Source organism: Myotis lucifugus, unplaced genomic scaffold, assembly GCF_000147115.1.
Source record: "Myotis lucifugus unplaced genomic scaffold, Myoluc2.0 scaffold_88, whole genome shotgun sequence".
Classification (NCBI taxonomy): Eukaryota; Metazoa; Chordata; class Mammalia; order Chiroptera; family Vespertilionidae; genus Myotis; species Myotis lucifugus.
In genome coordinates this window covers 903,808-923,571 of record NW_005871136.1, presented here as the reverse complement: position 1 = coordinate 923,571, position 19,764 = coordinate 903,808, and the positions used below count along the sequence as shown (strand labels likewise).

The 19,764-nt window shown below is 43.4% G+C and overlaps 1 protein-coding gene across 2 annotated transcripts in view; it reads right to left on the bottom strand.

Annotated features, from left to right (window-relative positions):
* WWP2 (WW domain containing E3 ubiquitin protein ligase 2) overlaps positions 1-19,764 on the bottom strand; it is a 103,047-nt gene that overhangs the window by 71,573 nt on the left and 11,710 nt on the right. The gene's annotated exons all lie outside the window — the stretch shown is intronic.

Here is a 19,764-nt window from a genome sequence, read left to right as displayed (position 1 = left end):
AGGAACATGTCTAATTGTCACTGTTCTATGAGGCTGGTGGGGAAGGCTGTACTCTTCCTTTTCTAAACATGTTAGGATATTAGGTTAACTACAGAATTTCTACATTACTTGTTTGCTTATACTTGCAGGACCATAAGGAAAAACTAGAGATACTGAAGGCGTACAGAGGAAGAAAGTAGTTCCTTCAAGCAGTATCCCTCTACCCATATAGAGAACAGTGGCAAAAAGAAAAGACACAGGTCAGAAGACCCTGAGGGAATATCCCAGGAGTCATCTCTAGATGAACCATTTCAGGGGCTTATTCTTTTCTTATTTGCATTAAAAGGTGTGGTTGTTTTTTATTTTCAACTCTGAAAATGTTTCACTTTGAAATAAGGAAAACATTTTTAACAATAGAAGTTCAATACAAGCAGGTCAGCCCCACAGTCACATGACGCGGGGTTAATCCGGGAAGGGGAGACCACTCGACACCTGGCTCTGTCACCGAGGTGGGAAGGCAGCTCACATCCACAGTCCCCAGAACACTAGGTGGTCAGCCCTGTGGGCAAACAAGACGAGCTGGGAAACCACAGCAGGAAAACAGAACAGACTGGCACGAGGCAGGCGCCCCAAACCCTAGGTGGGCTGGAAACTACGACACACACACCCGACCCCCACCACCAAGCTTGGCCACACCGTCCAGTTCCGACTCAGGAACTGTAACCTCCAGGTCAGGGCCGTTCAGTAATCACCGGGAGACAGCAGCGTGTGTGAGGATTTCCAAAGGCTGTGCAGTCCTCCTGTGCCTCCCCCACATCTCACAAAGCCAGACCAGAAAAATGCCACGTACTCCAACCTCCCTCCCCACCCACCACCCACCACCCACCACTTAATTTTATCTCTTAGTTGCTACTGTATTATTATAAGCTACCTCACTGCTTTTCTAGAACAAGGCAGGGTATCTATAATAATAAAAGCGTAATATGCTCATTAGACTGGACAGCCACACAACCTTCCGGACGACCTTCTGGATGAAGCCAGGGCTGCGAGGGCTGAGGCAAGCCGCCGCTGCTGCTGCTGCTGCTGCTGCGAGGGCCGAGCCCCTTGCACGAATTTCGTGCATCGGGCCTCTAGTGTATAAATAAGTATCTCCAGGAGCACTTCCTAGAAACAACCTCCCCCAGTGAAAAAGCCTGCCCCAGATTTCTCTAAGGAATAGACACAGTTCTTTAAGAACTTAGCAAAAACAAAGTCTGGATCAATTCAAGGATCTAGTATAATAAAGTAGAAATCAGTTACCCTGCAGGTTTTCAAGTTCTCTCCCTTCCCTTAACCTCTCTTCCTGTAACAATCTCTGTTTGAGTCCATTGCTATTTTCAGTCAGTTTCACTGAGGGGCTTACTCAAATATTTCCATAAAATAACACGTGTAATGTGAAAACAAGTTCCTTCAAAAGTCTAGGCGTGGGGAGAAAAAACTGAGACCTACCCTGTGCAAATTCAGTGATGCCATGAGGAAGCCATCAGACATCCAGAATATGGGACATCTATACAGTAACTGTCCAGGAGTCTTCAAAAAGTCAGTGTTGTTAAACATGTTTCTTTCTTTTTTTTTTTAGAAATGGGGTGTGGCAAAGAGATTCTTCTAGACTGAAAGAAACATAACCCAAATGCAATGCGTGAATTCTGACTAACCCTTGGCTTGAAAAAAAATATTCTGGGGGAAATCTGCACGAGACTGGATATTAAATAATGTCTGAAATTACCGTTAATTTCCTTAGGTTTAAGAATGGCACCATATAACCTTATTCCTGTGAGACTCACAAGAAGATTAGAATGATATCTGCACTTAGTCTTAAATGGTTTTATAGGAGAACAGGCTGAAGTTTTTAAGACTAAAGTGCCATGATATCTGCAAGTTACCTTCAAATGGTTCAGGGGGAAAAATGCACATTCCCACGGGCTCGCACGTATTGGTTAAACAAATGGGGCAAACTGTTAAAAAGGGCTGGGTCTCAGTGGAGGGCATCTGGGTGCTCATTGTGTTACTCTTTCCATTCTTTTGCATGTTTGAAAATTTCATAATAAAAAGTTGGGAAAAGGTTTTCACTTAATTGGCAAGGCTATTAAAAAATTAAACCTCTGAGAACAGAACACCCCATTATTCTCTTTCTTTAAAAGTAGCTGAGCCAGGGGAACCCTACAATGCATAATGGGACTAAAGGAGCCATTAGCTAATTGAGTGACAGACTGGAGCGTACAGGGGAGGCTGAAAGGAGCAAGTGTGGCTGGAAAACATATACTGGAATCTTAACTATAAATAGCAGCGTTAGCCACTGCGCCTCAGGGCCCTCAGGTTTCACTACAGCCACGCGGACAGCTCCACAAAGGGCCTTTCTCTTCAAGCATGTCTTCCCACTACCGCCTTTTGAGGCACTGCTCAAAAATCAAGAAACCGATGAAATAAATCAGCGTAACAGGTCGATTTCCATCACTAGAATCAGGTCTAGGAAGCTCACCAGCTACTCTCAGCCTCGGCAGGCCCTGCTCTATCTGTGGCCCCGCAGTTCACATGTGTGTATAGAGCACCTGCTATTCTAGTCACAGAGATTCAACAGGAACAAACAAAGAATCTGTGCTCTGGGCTGTTTGTTTCTAGTTAGGAGGAACAGGCAATGAGCAATGGTTTTTGGTGGTGTTTTGTTGTGTGTGTGTTTTTTGAGTAAATTGCATAATCTGTTAGGAGGTTACAAATGTAGTAGGAAAAAATGAAACGAGGCAAGGGATGGAGAGTGCCCGAGGTGGGAGGAGGGTTCGGGGTGGTGAGGAAGTCTCGCTGGGAAGGTGACAACTGAGCAAAGACTTAGAGAAGGATGAGGTTGGGGAAACCATGCAGGTATCTGGAAGGAGAATATTCTAGGCAGAAAGAGAAGGGAGCACAGAGGCCCCAGGTGAGAGCATATCTCTAGCAGGTGTGAGGAATGGCAGGGAGGTCGGGGTGGCTAGAGGAGACAAGGGAAGAGAGCAGCAGATGAGGACAATGGGTAAATAGAGCCCACAAGGAAGGCCTTGGAGCCCTCGCGAGGTCTGTGACGTTGACTCTGTGTGAGATCAGAGCCCATTGGAGGGTTCTGAGCAAGGAAGGGACATGAGTCCCATTATAACAATCACTCTGGCTGCAGGAGCAGCAAGGGCTGAAGCAGACGAGACCAGGCAGGAGGTCATTACAATATTCCAAGTGGGAGCAGATGGTGGCTTGGGCCAAGGTGATGGCAGTGTCTTCTGGGAACAGGGTGCCTAAGGGAGACTCTACTTTGGCTTCCTTCCTAACACACGTTAGGGGGGCTGATGGCCCCCACGGAGCACATCAGCCAGGCCCCACAGTCTCTTGGAATCAAAGCTTTGGGCAAATCACAGGCAGGGACTGAAAAAAAGAGCCAACTTAAGAGCATGGATAGAGGAAGTCAGATTCAATTACAACCAAATGGAACATATATAATGAAAATATTCCGCTGGCAAGAGACTTCAGTTCCACCGAGAAAGCCAAAGTCCTGAGCTCATGCTAACTTCAGCAATCAGCAAGCACACTTCTTCAGTTATGGGACTGTGCCCTTCTGTTCTGTTCTAAGTACCCACTGGTAACCAATACCTTGTGATGCTGCTTTATGGAGGTCAACAGACAGCGGTAGGGCTTGGATATTAGAATCCCAGGGAAACGAATTTGGAAAATCTCAAGGACCATGCCAGGAAATCGCTTCAAAAGCTGCCATACCGAGACAGACAAACAGACACTAGGTGCTTCCTGATGGAATCACACATCACCTCATCAAAAAGGGGGGCGGAGGGGGGTGGGGGAGAGAACTCTACATCAGATCAAGCCTCTAAATCTACCTATGAATTTATAGAAAACACAGAGGGACAGAGGAACGTGCTAACCCACAATTCAGCAAAACCCCCAATGTGGGAAACTACAGGACAAACCATCCAGTTTCTCCAACAACAAATTTCAAGGGGTAAAAAAAAAAAAAAAAAGGAGAACTCATCAGCTAAAAGAGCCTTAGGAGACAGTTCGATCTTATTTGGATTCTGATTCAAATAGACCAATGGTGGGGGGCAGGGGAGGGGGGGACTATAAGACAACTGGGGAAATGTGAAAACTGAGTATTTGATGATACTAAAATAATTCCCATCAAAGTTTTTTAGCTATGAAACTGGCATTACAGCTATGGTTTCTAAGAGCCCTTACATTTTAGAGATACGCACTAAAATATCTGTAGGTGAAACGTGTCTGGGATTCGCATAAAAATAACCCAGTTAGGTGAGAGAGGAACGCCCATCCCTCTCAGGGCTGTGGAGCTGGGTGGCAGGCACGTAGGGGTCCATGGACTATTCTTTCCACTTTTTCTTTTTATGCTTGACATTCTCTGTGATAGTTTTCTTTCAAACCAGCACACCCTAGGCACAGAGACTATAAACTAACTTAAAAACTTACAAGAATTTAACAAAACTTATACAGTTTTGAAATACAAAAGAGCAAAAAATATATCAGTCAAGATGCTTAGGGAATAACTCTGATTTTTCCTAACTTCAAAGCCTCAGATTTGCAAGTGGCTTCAGGTTAATAATTTCCTATTGGGAAGAGCTGTTACGTACAACAAGAATGAGTAATATTTTTTTAGGAGTTACATTTTCCCTTTCTTGACTTGAACTTTTTCATGGTTTTTTGGGGGCGGTTTTTTGCATATGGAACTAACTAGTATAGATAAATGGGACATGGAAGCTGCCTGCCTTGTTCCAACAAAAGAAGAAACTACGTAAACCATAGCTGCCAAACGGTGCCACGGTAACAGTGCAATTCAGTTACGAAACCCAGAGCTCCCGCCTGGACAGTTTCACCGCAGTGAATGGAAGAACCTCCCGCTTGAGAATCTTTTGTCATCGCTGTCCCTCCCTGCCCCACATCACCAAAAGGTACGTGCACTGTACACACTTATACCTTTTTTTAAAAAAAATCATTTTTTCTTCTTAACTCAAAATACAAATGCAAAGATTTACCTGGAAATTTGCAAAAAATAAAAATAAAACAAGACACAAAAGTAGGATACTTTTAAGGGAGACCCTGTACTCTTGGGTCAAGAGTCTCGGAAGCCTGATGAAGATGTGATTGATCTGGCCTTAACAGAGCCGCTCAGTGGAACAAACAAACCTCCTTCTTCCTGCCTCCCTCTACCCTCAATCCCATAGGCCCATCAAAAGAAAGTGAAAATAAGCAGGGCATTCATTAACAGGTCAGTGTTCGCGCTGCACAGAGCTGTGAAACACTGGCGCACAGAGGAACCGAAGGGAGGAAATTCCAAAAGGGCAGAGAGTAAACAGTCCCTTTTCCATTCCCTGGTTCCCCATAACTCAGACACACACAGGCTCAAGTCTACTCCAGGTTTAAAGAGAACGTTCTTTCACGTTCCCTTTGCAGTAAAGGAAGCCAAAGGCTTCCAGGATTTACTGTTACGATGTCTCTTTGGCTTCCAACCTTACCCAGATCCTAACAAGAGAAAGTCTTTTCTACCAAGCTAGCATCAGGTCGTAAACACTGGAATGCTTGTTGGGGACCAATGTTGACTCTGCTTCACCCCACTCCCTTGTGCCCCCATCACTCGCAGGGTCCCCCACCCTGGCAGGGTCCTCTGAACACAGAGGGCAAGGAAGAGTCTACCTTGGCCTCTTCTGTGTGCTGTTGCTGGGGGTTCACCCTTAATCATCTCCAAATTACTTTGGTCTACTGGGGGGTGTATTAACTCCTCTAGAGCAGATAGCTTCATTTTACAAAGCCAGTTTTGTAAACTTCTCTTTTTCTCTTTCTTCCTTGTTCATTTATTTAAGAAACATTTTCTGGGCACCTACTATCTGCCTGACACTGTGCTGATGCTGGGTTATAAAGAAGAATGGATATACACATAATCTCTGCTTTCGGGAACCTCACAAGTCAGTGGGAGAAAGAGAAGTAAGTAAATCATCTTGCGAGGAAATGTAAACTTACAACTATGGAACAGACTGCATGTAAGAGATCTATGGTCCCATGGGCAGCTGGCTAACTGACCTGTTCATGGCATCAGGGAACGTTTCCTGAAACTGACTACTCAACTGGGACCTGAGACTTCAGGCAGACGGCTAGCAGGTTGGGGAGGGGAGGTAGAGAGGAGGAAGACCATTCCAGGCAGAGGAAATACCATGTGCAAAGGCACTGTGGCACAATGAGCTGGATGCTTTCGGGTCACTGAACAGTGAAGAGTGGGGCTCAAGAGGAATATGATCCAAATGGGAGAGGAGATCTACATGGTGGCCAGACAGTGTAACGCTTTGTGGGCCTGCCATGTCGGAGAGTTTTTATCTATACCCGAAGAGCAGCAGCATGATACTTGAAGGTTTTTAATCAAGGTGTGACAAGATCTAATTTGTGTTTGCAGAACAGACCAAAGTAAGGGTAGACACAGGTAGAGCAGAGAGGAGGCCACTGGAAAGGAACAGGGGAGTATAAGCAGGGATGAAAGGAGAGCGCAGACTTGCAAAAGTAAAAACCAAGAGAACCTGAAAATAGATTAGCAAAGGGGGTGGGCAAGAGGGGTGGAAATATCAAAGACAAATCCTGGGTTCTTACCTTACTTAACTGGACAAATGGAGGGTCTCTATGTTGAAATATGGAACAATGGGAGAGGACCAACTCTGGGGAAGAGGTGATGAGTTCACCTTTGGACACGTTGATTTCTAGGTGCTTCTGACACCCACGAGGAGCCAGCAAGACATGTATGTGGGCAAGATATGTGGGTCTACAGCTCAGAGGAAAGGTATAGGCCGGAGTTTCAAATCTGTGGGTCACCTGCACATGGTGGTTATGCATAAGGAGGAGCTACAGATGGGAATGCAATCACAGAAGAGGATGGAATGGTGGGAAACTCTCAGTTATTTGTCAAACAGATGAAGATGACCTTGCAAAGAAGACAGGGAAGAACAGGCAAAGAGGCAGCAGGATGAAAGGAAAGGATTCCTGAGACGGCAGGAAAGCGTGGGCTCTTCAGCATGGATGGAGAGTCTGCCCTGCCTCACAGGAGGGAGAGATGCGGCTCCTTCCTACCACAGGAAAGGGAGGAGAGATTAGGCACACACATCCCCGTTGGTCAATCATAACTGTCCTTATTTCTCTTGACTCAGAGTTCCAGTGATCTATGGCCAAGGGCCCGTACAGTTCCACACGTTTCTATTTACACAAAAAAATGCCCATGGCTGCACACTTCAGAACGGGCTATTCATCACAGTCATCCGCCCAATAAGGTGTACCACAGACAAAGAGTCTCTCTTGAACGAACGAGGGTCCCTTTAACACAGGATACAAAAGCCCTCATCTGTCTTGGTAAATCTCAGTTTGTCAAGCTGTAGCATATTTTTCAAAAATTTTTAAGTAATTTAGCGGAAATAAATACAGATCTGAGAAAGTTAAATCTTTAGAATAAACTGTCAGTTCACATCAATTGCTGCTGCCTTGTCAATAGAAGTCCTCTTCCCCAAGGGGAGAGAAAGTCCTCATCACCCATTAATACAGCGGTTCTCAACCTGTGGGTCGCGACCCCTTTGGGGTTGAACGACCCTTTCACAGGGGTCGCCTAAGACCATCGGAAAACACATATATAATTGCATATTGTTTTTGTGATTAATCACTATGCTTTAATTATGTTCAATTTGTAACAATGAAATTGGGGGTCACCACAACATGAGAAACTGTATTAAAGGGTCGCGGCATTAGGAAGGTTGAGAACCACTGCATTAGTAGCTGCTCCTAGATGGGCCACTGTAACAATCTATGCACCCTTGTTCGAGCCACCTCTCCCTGCTGTACAGGATCAAAGCCATGTTTATAAACCCGACAGAGGCAGGCTTTCAATGAACAAACCTTTTAAATGGTCTCTGAATAGCAAAATGTAGGAACTTAGCTAAAAGAGAATTTTTATAGTTAAGATTCTGCTTTTTTAAAAAATGCCCTTTTAAAAATTTGGCTTTTAAAAGTTATAATTTCAGATGAGTGGAATGTGCCACATTAAGATTTGGACTAATGATATGATGAGTATACGAGAACATGGAAAATTATTCATACTACAATGTTAAGTTAAAAAAAAGAAAACAGGAAGTTACAGAATGCACCCTATTATTAAAACCCTGCCTGTAAAAACAGGCAAAATGGCACAGAAATAAATGAACCAGGGAAAAATAATACATTGTGTTTAAAGAGTAAGATTATGAAATAAATAAAGGTTTTACTTTTTAATTTCCATTATCTGCATAGTGGGTGTATTTTTTTCTTAATTTCCGTATCAGTTAGACATGTATGCATTAGGGTTTACAAGTGAAATGACATGATGTCTAAGATGGACTTTCAAATATGCCCCAAAAAAGTGGGGACTAAAGATGTGCCAATCACTGTTAAAAGTAGGTAACGGTACAGGATAGTTCATTACACTATTCTCTCTACTTTTATTTATGTTTGAAATTTTCCATAATAAAACATTTTTAAAGTGTGTCCTATTTATGCTATATGTTATCATCACAATAAATATTAACTTAATTTTTTTAAAATAACGACATGCTTATTGCAACAAATTAAAACAATACAGAAAGGTAAAATACAACACCTTTCCCATAAACACACACCCATGCCAAATCCCTTTCCATGACATAACTCACTGTGGACAACTTTGTAGGGAGTCCTCGTACCTGAAAACACTAGCACAAATACGTACATATAAACTACGTGTGCAAAATCGGCTTCATTCTAGACCCAAGAGTTGGGCCCTTTAATTTTTCCCTTAATATGTTCCACGAATCTTTTAAAATACATACAGAAGCAACTATCCATTGAGGAAAGTTTTAGGATGGAAGAAGGGGCACATTCAAGGTGAATTCAGCCTTTTCTTTAATATGCCCCCTCCGAGAGAATGAATTCATTAATACATGTGCAAATAAGCACTAATTGAGAGGGAGAGAAGACACAGACATCATATTCAGAGAAATGTGTGCCTTGCTACCCTGTACGTAATAAGCAGATCCCCCACCCAGGCCGGGCCTGACACTAAGGAAAATCCCTACTCTGTGCCTAACTAACCGTGGCACTGACTGTCCTGCTCATGTAATTGTGGCATTCTCACTTTGGGCCAGGATCGGTTTCGCTCCTGACATACCACTCTCCTCAAGAATAAGTCTCTTACTCTAAGAAAAATACTCCTAGAATCCTGGAAGACCAAAGAAAAGGGGAAAGTAAAACATTCAAATGAGATAAATGAGGTTTGATCTTAATACAATTCCAGCAGCCGCAGTGTCTCCCGGGGAGAACCTGGGAGACTGGAAGGGGCAATCAGGCGGGAGCCACTCGCAAATACCTGGTGCGAGGCAGAGGCCAAGATCAGATGAAATGTTTCAGATTTGGGAGGTTGAATTTTTTTATTTTTTGGCAACGGGAAGGAAACAGCTCATGTGGAGGCAACAGTCTCATTTTCCTATCACATATTGTGGGCTCTGTGCAAGGCCACCATTTCATGCCTGCAACAGCTATCCATTTAGAAGCCAGTGCTATGCGGCTAATTAGACACAGCGCGGGTCCTCGAGGAGATGGCACGACACCTCTGTGGGACGGGCTGGGAAGAAGTTTCTAGAAATGTACAACAGTCCTACATTAACAGCAACCCAGTTTGGAAGAAAAGTTTTCCAAGCCTTCCTTGTGTAACAACCTCTAGACCTGCACGGTCCACTTTGGGGGCCACAAGCCACACGTGGCCACTGAGCACCAAGCATGTGGCCAGTCCGAACTGAGATGTACTATGAGTGTAAGTGACACACCAAGTCTTCAAAGACCTGATACAAGAACAAAAACAAAAAAGTATGTATGTAAAGTATCTCATTAATTATTGTCTGTAAATTGATTATATATTAAAATGAAAGCATTTTGGATCTACTAGGCTAAATAAATCAATTACTAAAATTAATCTCACCTGTTTTGTTTTTACTTTTTTCAATGTGGCTGCTAGAAAATTCAAAATTACATACGTGGCCCATGTTATTTCTATTGGGCTGCTTGACGCCTCCTCCCTGCCACTTCTGGTCATAATTTCGAGCAGGTGTCACTCACCAGACCTGGCTGGCCCCAGGGGTCTCTCTGGTAACCTGAGGCACCCAGTTAATTCCTGCCTCAAATCTTCCGGCATGCTGTTCCCTCCGCCTGGAATGCTTTTCCCCGCTGGCCTGGCCAATCCCTTCTCATCCTTCTGGAGCCCAGGTGATTTTGCCTCTTCCACTGGCAAGCCTTCCTAGACATCCCCTCCCCTCTCCCCCAGGCTAGGAAAAGTCCCAGAGACACAGTCCCAGAGCGTCCCGCACTTTCCTCCATCCCATCCTTCACAACTGGAACCGTCTGCACCCGTTATCCGTTTAACCTCTGTCCGCCTTCCTCTCTAGATCTGAAACTCCAGGACTGTCAGCCTTGTTCTCTGCTGCATGTCAGCATCTAGCCCAGTGCTCACAGGGTAAATAAATCTCAGACCCTTCCCCTGCTCCACGCATGTCTCACAATCCTAAGAACAGCCTATAGAGAAGACAAAAAGTTCCTCTCACACAAAACCCTCATCCAACATTGAAAAATTCTTACATCTAAAAAGAAAAAGAGGGAAAAGGTGCCTTGACCCCCTACACTGGACTAAGATGCAGAATGTCATAATATACCTCTAGAAAGGGGAACAGCCTTGGCCGACATTCTTGTTTGCGGGGGTGGAACCACTCTGCTCAGATATGCATTCCCATGAGGTTGACCAACTTCCAAAGCCGGACACATTTATGGAATATTCTAGAGGCAGCAGTAAACCCCAGGCTACACAGAGGCAGCCGCGTACAGGGAAAGGAGTTCCCGACAGAAAGCTTTTCTTCCCCCTTCCAGGAAGGTTTCACAAGGCTGCCTCTCAGCCGGCGACACAGAAAGCAGGTCTGTTTCCACATTCGTTGCAGGGGCCTGTGTGTTTACTTTCGAGACTCGTGGCTAAAAGGACCTTTTCTTTCAAACAGCTCTCCACTGACACTAACGCCACGCACAGGGTCCGGCTGTAACTTTGAGAAGCGGGGCGGTGGGGCTGGGGAGGGGGTGGCTCTGGCTTCTTCGGGAATTCCTTGAGGTTCTGGCTTGGCCATATCTGCCTGAGGTGCAGGATGATGGAAAGCAACACACAGAGAGCTTTTCAGAGGCTATTAAGGACGGTTTAAATCCCAACGCCTGGCATCTGGTGCCAATCAAGAAAACAGTAGTCACTGATGTAACTGCAACCGGATGGGGTAAAATGAAACAAAGGCTCGCCTTTGGAGGCCGGGACGGACTCAGGCCGATGGCTCCCCGGAGTGGCCACCCAGCACCGCCCTGGTCCCAGCTCTGCCTCAGACGGGAGCCACAGCACCAGCCACAAAAACCTAACTCACACGAAAATACGTTCACCTCACTAATCTAATTCAATATAATTTACATAATATACCACTATTATATTATATTATACTATATTATATTAATTATATTATATTATGTGTCTTCTCTGTGTTTTAAGCATAGGGATGGAGAGATGTACACAAGTGAACAGAAATCAAACAATGTCTGCCCCAGGCAGCTTACATTCTCATTGTAGAGGATAATAAGTGAGATGAATAAATAAAATATGTAGTATTATGTGAGAATATTGCTAAAAAAGAAAAAAAAGAGAGTGAGAATATTGCTAAAAAAGAAAAAAAAGAGAGAAAAGGATATAAATCAGGGAAAGGAAATAGGGAAAGTTGAATAGGGAGGAGTCACAATGAAGACAGTTTGGTCAAGGACATATATTGTTGTGATTCCATTTGTATGAAATGACCAGAAAATGCAAAACTACTGAGGCAGAACGAAGATACATGATGGCCACAGGCTGGGGGTGGGAATGGGAATGAACTATAACTGGGTCTGAGGAATCCTATTGGGGTGATAGGAAAGTTCATGGTGATGTTGCAAAACTTGTTAAATTTTTCAAAAAGCACCGAACTGGACCCTTTTAGAAAAAGACAGTCTGGTCGGGGAAGGCCTCACTGAGGTGACATCTGGGTAGACTAGAAGGGGGTAAAGAAGCAAGCCGTGAGGACACCTGAGGAAGAGGACTTTAGAAAGAAGGTAAGGCCAATGCGAAGGCCCTGAGGCAAGAGCATCAGTGGGTGGAGAAATAATGAGGAGGCCTGTGGGCCAGAAGGGGCTTGGAGAGGGAAGGAGAATGGCTGAGATGAGATAACAGAGAGGTGGCAGGAAGATAATGGAGGGTCCTTTAGGCCTATTAAAGGAAGAACATTTAATTTTTCCTCCTCGTACAATGGGAAATCATTGGAGGAATGATACCTCTGACTCACAGTTTGGATTGTTCTCGCTGCTGGTTCAAAAATATACTGTAGCAAGACAAAGGCAGAAGCAGGGAGACCAACTAGGGGGCCATTGCCTCCCAGCAGTTGAAAAGTGATGGTGACTTGAACATGGGTAATAGGAGAAATCATGGTAAGAAATGATCGGATCCTCGAACATATCTTGAAGGTAATAGGGCAGGACTTGCTGACAGAATGGATGTGGATTGTAACAGAAAGAATGACGTCAAGGAGGACACCAAGATTTTTAGTCTGAGCAAAAGAGGATCCCCATTGCTGAGACAGAAGCCAGGGGGAGGCTCCGGCTGCGAGTGATAAGTGTACGAACCAATTTTAAGGTCATGACACTGTCACAGGAAAGGGACCCGGACCGAGGTAGGTCTGCCCCAAAATGGTCTGCAACACGTGGGCTCTTGACCTCACGTAGGAAAGATTTCACAACACAAGTCCAGGTGATTTTGAGAGTCTGTTTATTAAAGCTGGGGACAGCCTGGCTGGTTTGGCTCACTGGATAGAGCGTCGGCCTGGGGACTGAAGGGTCCCAGGTTCGATTCCAGTCAAGGGCATGTACCTTGGTTGCAGGCACACCCCCAGTGGGGGATGTGCAGGAGGAAGCTGATCGATGCTTCTCTCTCATCGATGTTTCTAACTCTCTATCCCTCTCCCTTCCTCTCTGTAAAAAATCAATAAAAAAAAATATATTTAAAGCTGGGGACAATAAAACAAAGGAAGGGGTTAATACAGAAGAGGCAAGATCACAGCAATGGGAGTGAGCCTAGGCGGAGCAGCCGTAGCCCTTTGGAAACGTAAGGGAAAGAGTCAATCCTAACCCAGGCTGTCTGGGCCCTTTAGAAGTCAATCCTAACCCAGGCTGTCTGGTTCCTTTAGAAGTCAATCCTAACCCAGGCTGTCTGGGCCCTTTAGAAGTGAGCCAGCAGCTGTGTGGACTCAGGAAACAAGTCACAGGGGCAAAAGGAGGGCCTTTGTAGACGGATTCAGAAGGTTCGCTCAGGACGAGCTGCCACTGCCCACTGCTCTCCTGGTTACAAGTCTCCTGGGAAGCTTTAGAGCTTAGGAAAAAGAAAGCAAAGATACATGATGAAAGAAGTGGGGGAAAGGCATGGGCATGCTCAAGGGATAGCACACACTGGGTCCTGGTCTTAAGGGTTGTCATCTGTTTGCTAAAGGCGGGAATTTTAAGTGAGGTGTCAATCACCTAAAATTCATCAGCTTTCCAGGTGTGTCCTTTGATATGCTGATGCATCAAAATGAATGTATAGAGGGATCAGGGTCATTCTCTGGTCAGTTTCACCTTCAACTAGGAAAAGTCCAGGACCTAGGCAGGTCTGTCCCAGGCATGATCTGGAATGTGGAATCCATTTGCTCCTAAGGATCCTTGTTCAGGGAAGATAAGATCTTGTGATTTATTAGCTGGCTGTAACTTGCTCCACCATCTGTATAGCTATCTTTCTCAGTTTCCTCATTCTACTTGCCAAGGAATTTTCCTAGCTTCTTATTAACCTACCTCAATACCAGATTAGACCATGAAAGAAAGGGGTATAAATTAACAAACAGATACACGACTAAGCCAACTTGGATATTCTAGTGTTTCCAGACTGGCAAGGAGGAAACCAACAAAGGAGATTGAAAAAGTGTGACCAGGAAGATAGACAGAAAACCAGCAGGGTGTGGTGTCCTGAAAACCAATCTCTAAGGCAAGTAAGTTGAAGATGAAAACTGACCACTGGATTTAGCAAGATGGACGTGACTGGTACCTTGGTACAAGCAATTGCATCAGGGCAGTGAGGACGAAACCTACTTTGAAGTTTCTCAAGAAAAAAAGGAGAAGGAGAAAAGAAAAAAAGCTGCAAATTAAAATAACAGGAAGAAATCACTTTTCACCTCTGAACAGACCAGGTTGGCAATGCCCAGTGCCCCTGAGAGTAAGGAAACTAGGTACACCGGTCTTTGCAGCAGACCCAGTCATAGGCATAAAAAAACCTGAAACATGCCTTTTGACCCAGCAATTGCATGCCTAACTTTACTACCATAAAAAGAAAAAAAAAGAAAGAGAAAAAAGAGCATAACTATCTTTACCAAAATTTACCAAAAAGTCTCGCTTAAGGACTTCAGTCTCAGAGGGGTTTTTGTGAATTTGACCCCAAAAGCAAGAGAAGTAAAGCAAAAATAAATAAATGCAACCACATCAAACTCTGCACAGCAAAGGAAGCCATCAATAAAATATAAAGGCAACCAACAGAATTAGTATTCTAATGGGAGAAGATATTTGTAAATGATACCTTTGATAAGAGACTAATAACCAAAATATATAAAGAACTCATATAACTCAACAATTTAAAAAAAAAAGCAATCTAATTATAAAATAAACAGAGAGCCTTATACTTCCCCAAAAGACATACAAATAGCCAACAGATGAATTAAAAGGTGCTCAACTACACTAGCTATAAAGGAAATGCAAATCAAAACCACAATGAGATATCATCTCATACCTGTTAGAATGGCTATTATCAACAAGACAAGAAATAGCAAGTACTGGAAAGGACGTAGAGAAATGGGAACCCTCGAACACTGGTGATGGGAATGTAAATTGGTGCAGCTGCTATGGAAAATAGTATGGAGTTTCCTCAAAAAATTAAAAACAGAGCTATTATATGACCCAGCAATCCCGCTTCTGGGTATCTATTTGAAAAACTTCAAAACATTTATTCATAAAGATATACTCACAATAGCCAAGACATGGAAACAACTGAATTGTCCTTCAACCAATGAAAAGATAAAGATGTGGTACCTATATACGTATTCAGCTATAAAAAATAATGAATTACTGCCATTTGCAACAACATGGATGGATCTTAAGAGTGTCATGCTATGTGAAATAAGTCAGACAGTTAAGGATAAGAACCATATGATTTCACTCAGATGTGGAATATAAAAGAGAAAGCAACAAATGAACAAACAATAAACTTATAGACACAGACAACGGCATGGTGGTTACCAGAGGGGAAGGAGGTGGAGGGAGAATGACTAGGATAAAGGGGGTCAAATATATGGTGAAAGAAAGAGACTAGGATTTGGATGGTGAGCACACAATGCAATATACCGATGATATATTATAAAACTGTACAGCTGAAACTTATATAATGTTATTAACCAATGTAGCCCCAATAAATTTAATTTTTTAAAAAGAGTCTTACTTATACTACTAAAGAAATAGAAATAACCAACAATAAAAGATTGGTTAGCCCGGCCAGCGTGGCTCAGTGTTTGAGCGTCAACCTATGAACCAGGAGGTAATGGTTCGATTCCTGGTCAGGGCACATGCCTGGGTTGTGGGCTTGATCCCCAGTGGGGGGTGTTGTGAAGGCAGCCAATCAATGATTCTCTCTCATCATTGATGTTTCTATCTCTCTCTCCCTCTCTCTTCCTCTCTGAAATCGATAAAAAGATTTTTTAAAATAATAATAAATAAAATAAAAGATTGGCTAAACTATGGTGCTTTCATTAAAAAGCTATTATGGCTATTAAAAATTATATATTTTAATTGAGGAGGGAAAACCTGGGTTAAAAAAGCAAGTTACAGAGCAGAACGTATAGTGAGTTTCTACTTTTGGAAAAAAATAGTTACACGCAAACACACATACACGACTTACATACCAAAAAAAGCTTAGTGGATATATAACTAAATATTAACAGGATTAGCTTTGAAAAATATAATTTCAAGTGATTTTAAACTTCTCCTTCATTGGAAGATAGTATATGCCCAGGCAAAATCTCTGGGACCAAAAGGCCTGAGTTAAATCCCAACTCTGCCTCCACCTACTATATGATTTCGGGCAAAGTACATAATGTCTGCAGAACTTCCTCAGCAAAGGAGATGGTGATACAATCTAGCTCATAGGTATGAAGGAGTATTGAATAAATTTATATATATATATATATATATATGGGGATTCAACAAAACAATGCCTAATACATATGAAGCACTCAGAATATTTTTTGTCTTTGTCTTCAATAATCATGAAATAATAATAATCAGAAAAATAGTAATAAAATTTTCAGTTTCAGGAGCATATTTTACTTTTAGTCAGAAAAAAGTATTAATATTTTCAATTTGTGGATCACAAAAAAATTTCTCAAAAATTTCCTGTGAGCATTCCATGAGACTGAAATAACTAGGTCTTATGGTTCAGCAGGTTCATACAGGTAACTAATTGGCTATGCAGGACTGACTTAGCCATTTCTACCACCAGGCCTTTTCAAGTTTCCAGCTATGTCCTAAATAATATCTCCCTGCCAGCTTACAGGATGATCACAGACTGCCTTTCACATTTGTCCCTTGCCCAACTCCTCCTCAGCTGAAGAAACAGTGAACAATTTTTCAAATTTAAATTTAAAATTGTTTTTAACTGTAAAGCTTTCTTTTTTTCATTTTTCCCTCTTCTCCCCCTGACTCAGGTTCCAAGGATCAGTAGTCTTATTTACCCTTCAATTGAAAAACTGGAAAAACAGCGGTGTGTTTACTTTAAAATAAATGCACGTACTGTCTGTCAGCCATGCCTCCTTGAGGTGCACAGCCCACCCACCAGAACACGCCATCTTTATAGAGCGAAGGGGCGGTACGTCCCTCCTGACTGGCCTATCTGTTCTTGGAACATAAAGTGCTGGAACAACCCTCTGCTTATAAGATTTTTAAATAAATAAGGAGCTGTTTGCTTGCTTGGCCCCCCCCCTTTTTTTTTAAATCTGTGAGACACACATGGGGAAAGAAAGGAGACATACAGAGAAAATGGAGAGCAACATAAACAAGGAGCTTTTCGAAGTCTACTTCACTGATCACAGTGGTATGGGTACAGTCTCCTGTGCACTGTAGAACTGAGTAAATGCGTAATTATCTGGATGATGTTAAGAAGCAGGGTTCTGCCCTAACCGGTTTGGCTCAGTGGATAGAGCGTCGGCCTGTGAAATGAAGGGTCCCAGGTTCGATTCCAGTCAAGGGCATGTACCTTGGTTGCGGGCACATCCCCAGTAGGGGGTGTGCAGGAGGCAGCTGATCGATGTTGCTAACTCTCTATCCCTTTCCCTTCCTCTCTGTAAAAAAAAAATTCAATAAAATATATTCTTTAAAAAAAAAAGAAGAATCAAAATAATTTTTAAAAAAAGAAGAAGAAGAAGAAGCAGGGTTCTTATACAGAATGAAGAAAGGGTAGGAAGAACTCTGTGGAGGTGAATTAGAATTAGAGGTTCCAGTATGAACTCATGGTGTTTAATACAGAGACATAGAAATAGATATTTATATGTCTTTGTGTGTGTACATGCGCATCTGTATCTATAACGTCTGTCAGGAAAACCGAAGGCTCAAGAGCCAAGTTTGGAAGAAGAGCAGTGGGAAGAGATATGTCCAACCTGATGGTGACACACCCTCCAACGAAAACAGTGAGACTTTTAGGGGAAAAATAACAACTAGATCCTTATCCCACATGACAAAGTCCAGATTGATAAAACGGTTACATGTTTAACAAACTAAATAAGGAAAACCATCACAAGTGTTGGTAAAAAGGAAGGTATCTAACTTTATTTTTTCCCAAGTGGAAGCTCAGCGTTCTCAGACTTGAGCATGCACTAGAATCCCCTGAAGGGTTTGTTAAAACACAGACCCGGACCCAGACCCAGAGCTCTGATTCTTCAGGTCTGGGATAAGGGCTCAAAATGTACATTTCTGATATGGTTCCAGGCCTGGGGACCATGTTGCTGGTCTGGAGGCCACACTTCGATGGTTTCCTTTGCTGTGCAGAGTTTGATGTGTGTGTGTGTTGCTTTACTTCTCTTGCTTTTGGGGTCAAATTCACAAAAAACCCTCTGAGACTGAAGTCCTTAAGTTTATAAGCAAGACTTTTTGGTAAATTTTGGTAAAGATAGTTATGCTATATTTCCCTCCTTGAACACAGGACACTCTGGTCGTGCCACGGTCTGCAGTGTTCATGAGGCCCGCGGTGGAAGAGGAGAGCTGTAAGAGAAAACTGAGTCTTGGGGGCTACCTGCTGTCAGTTTAGCAAGGTCATCAGTGGGCAGGTACAGACAAAACCTGCTGATTAAAACAGACACTGGGTGATGGGGATTGTTTGAAAATTCCCCTAATAAACACGTTTTTAAATATCAGTATTCAACCTCAAAATCTGGCTTCCACACAGAGATGACTAGAGCTGTTCTTAAGAGCCAAACCAGCGCTTTTTTTAAGTCCTTTTTGCAGCCACGGCCAGTTCGATGTCCCCACAGAAAGCCGGCAGAGGCTGACCATTACACAACTGCAAGACTTGAGTAAACCCTCCACCATAGCATCCCTCTGCCAAAGGAAGGCATAAAACACCAGCTGAGTTCCCCAGTCAACTTCCAAGTCCACCCAGGGGAAAACAAGGGAGCAAGTGAAAGAAGGAATTGTGTCTCATGGAGCAGAAAAATGCTACTCATCAGGCCCTTTCCCAGGAAAAATGGTTTCAGGAAGAACAGGCCATGGTGAGAAAAGTCACCTCGCATACTGTGACCCACTCGCTGATGAAACTCAATTCATACTTAGAGACCACTCCGGAAACTTTCAACTCAGCAGCTCCCCAAGGGGCACAGGCCCCGAGACCAAGGTGCTGAAACGTCCCACATTAATGTCAGCCTCCCCACTCCAGGGCCCCCAAAGCTTTTGTATTTGTTCCTCTTGGAATTATCTCCTGAACAACTTCACGCCTGCCTCCCATTCAGGCAAGGAGGGCCCACATCAGCAAACAGTGTCTCTGTTGCCCATCTCTGGGATTCAAACCTCCCCATCTTTGGGAAAAAAAGTACCAGAGGAGACAATAACTACTACTATTGTTACTGCTTATATAGGCTTATATGTATCAGGCAATGTTGTTAGCTCATTTAATCTCAAAACAACATTTTACAGAAGAGGAAACAGAAGGTTAAGAGACTGAAAGATGTCACAAAGCTAGTGGGACCAGGATTCGAACCCAGGTAGTCTGACTCTAGAGCCTACATGTTCATAACCACTTCCCTACATGACAGATGTGTAATCACCAGAAACAGCCGTGATGAAACATGGCTGGAATGTTATGCATGCCAGCTATGTCATGGTCACCCTCGAAGACTTGCTTTTCTAAGAGAATGAAGCCCACTGTCCTAATACAATCCACATTTTCCATTAGATCGGATCTGACATACCTTACTCCTCAATCCAGCCACACACTCAAAGTGCTACGGCTGGTGCTGGGAAGAGCGGCAGGAGCTGCAGCCGCCGCCACAAACAACATCAAAGGCAAGTGCAAAGCAA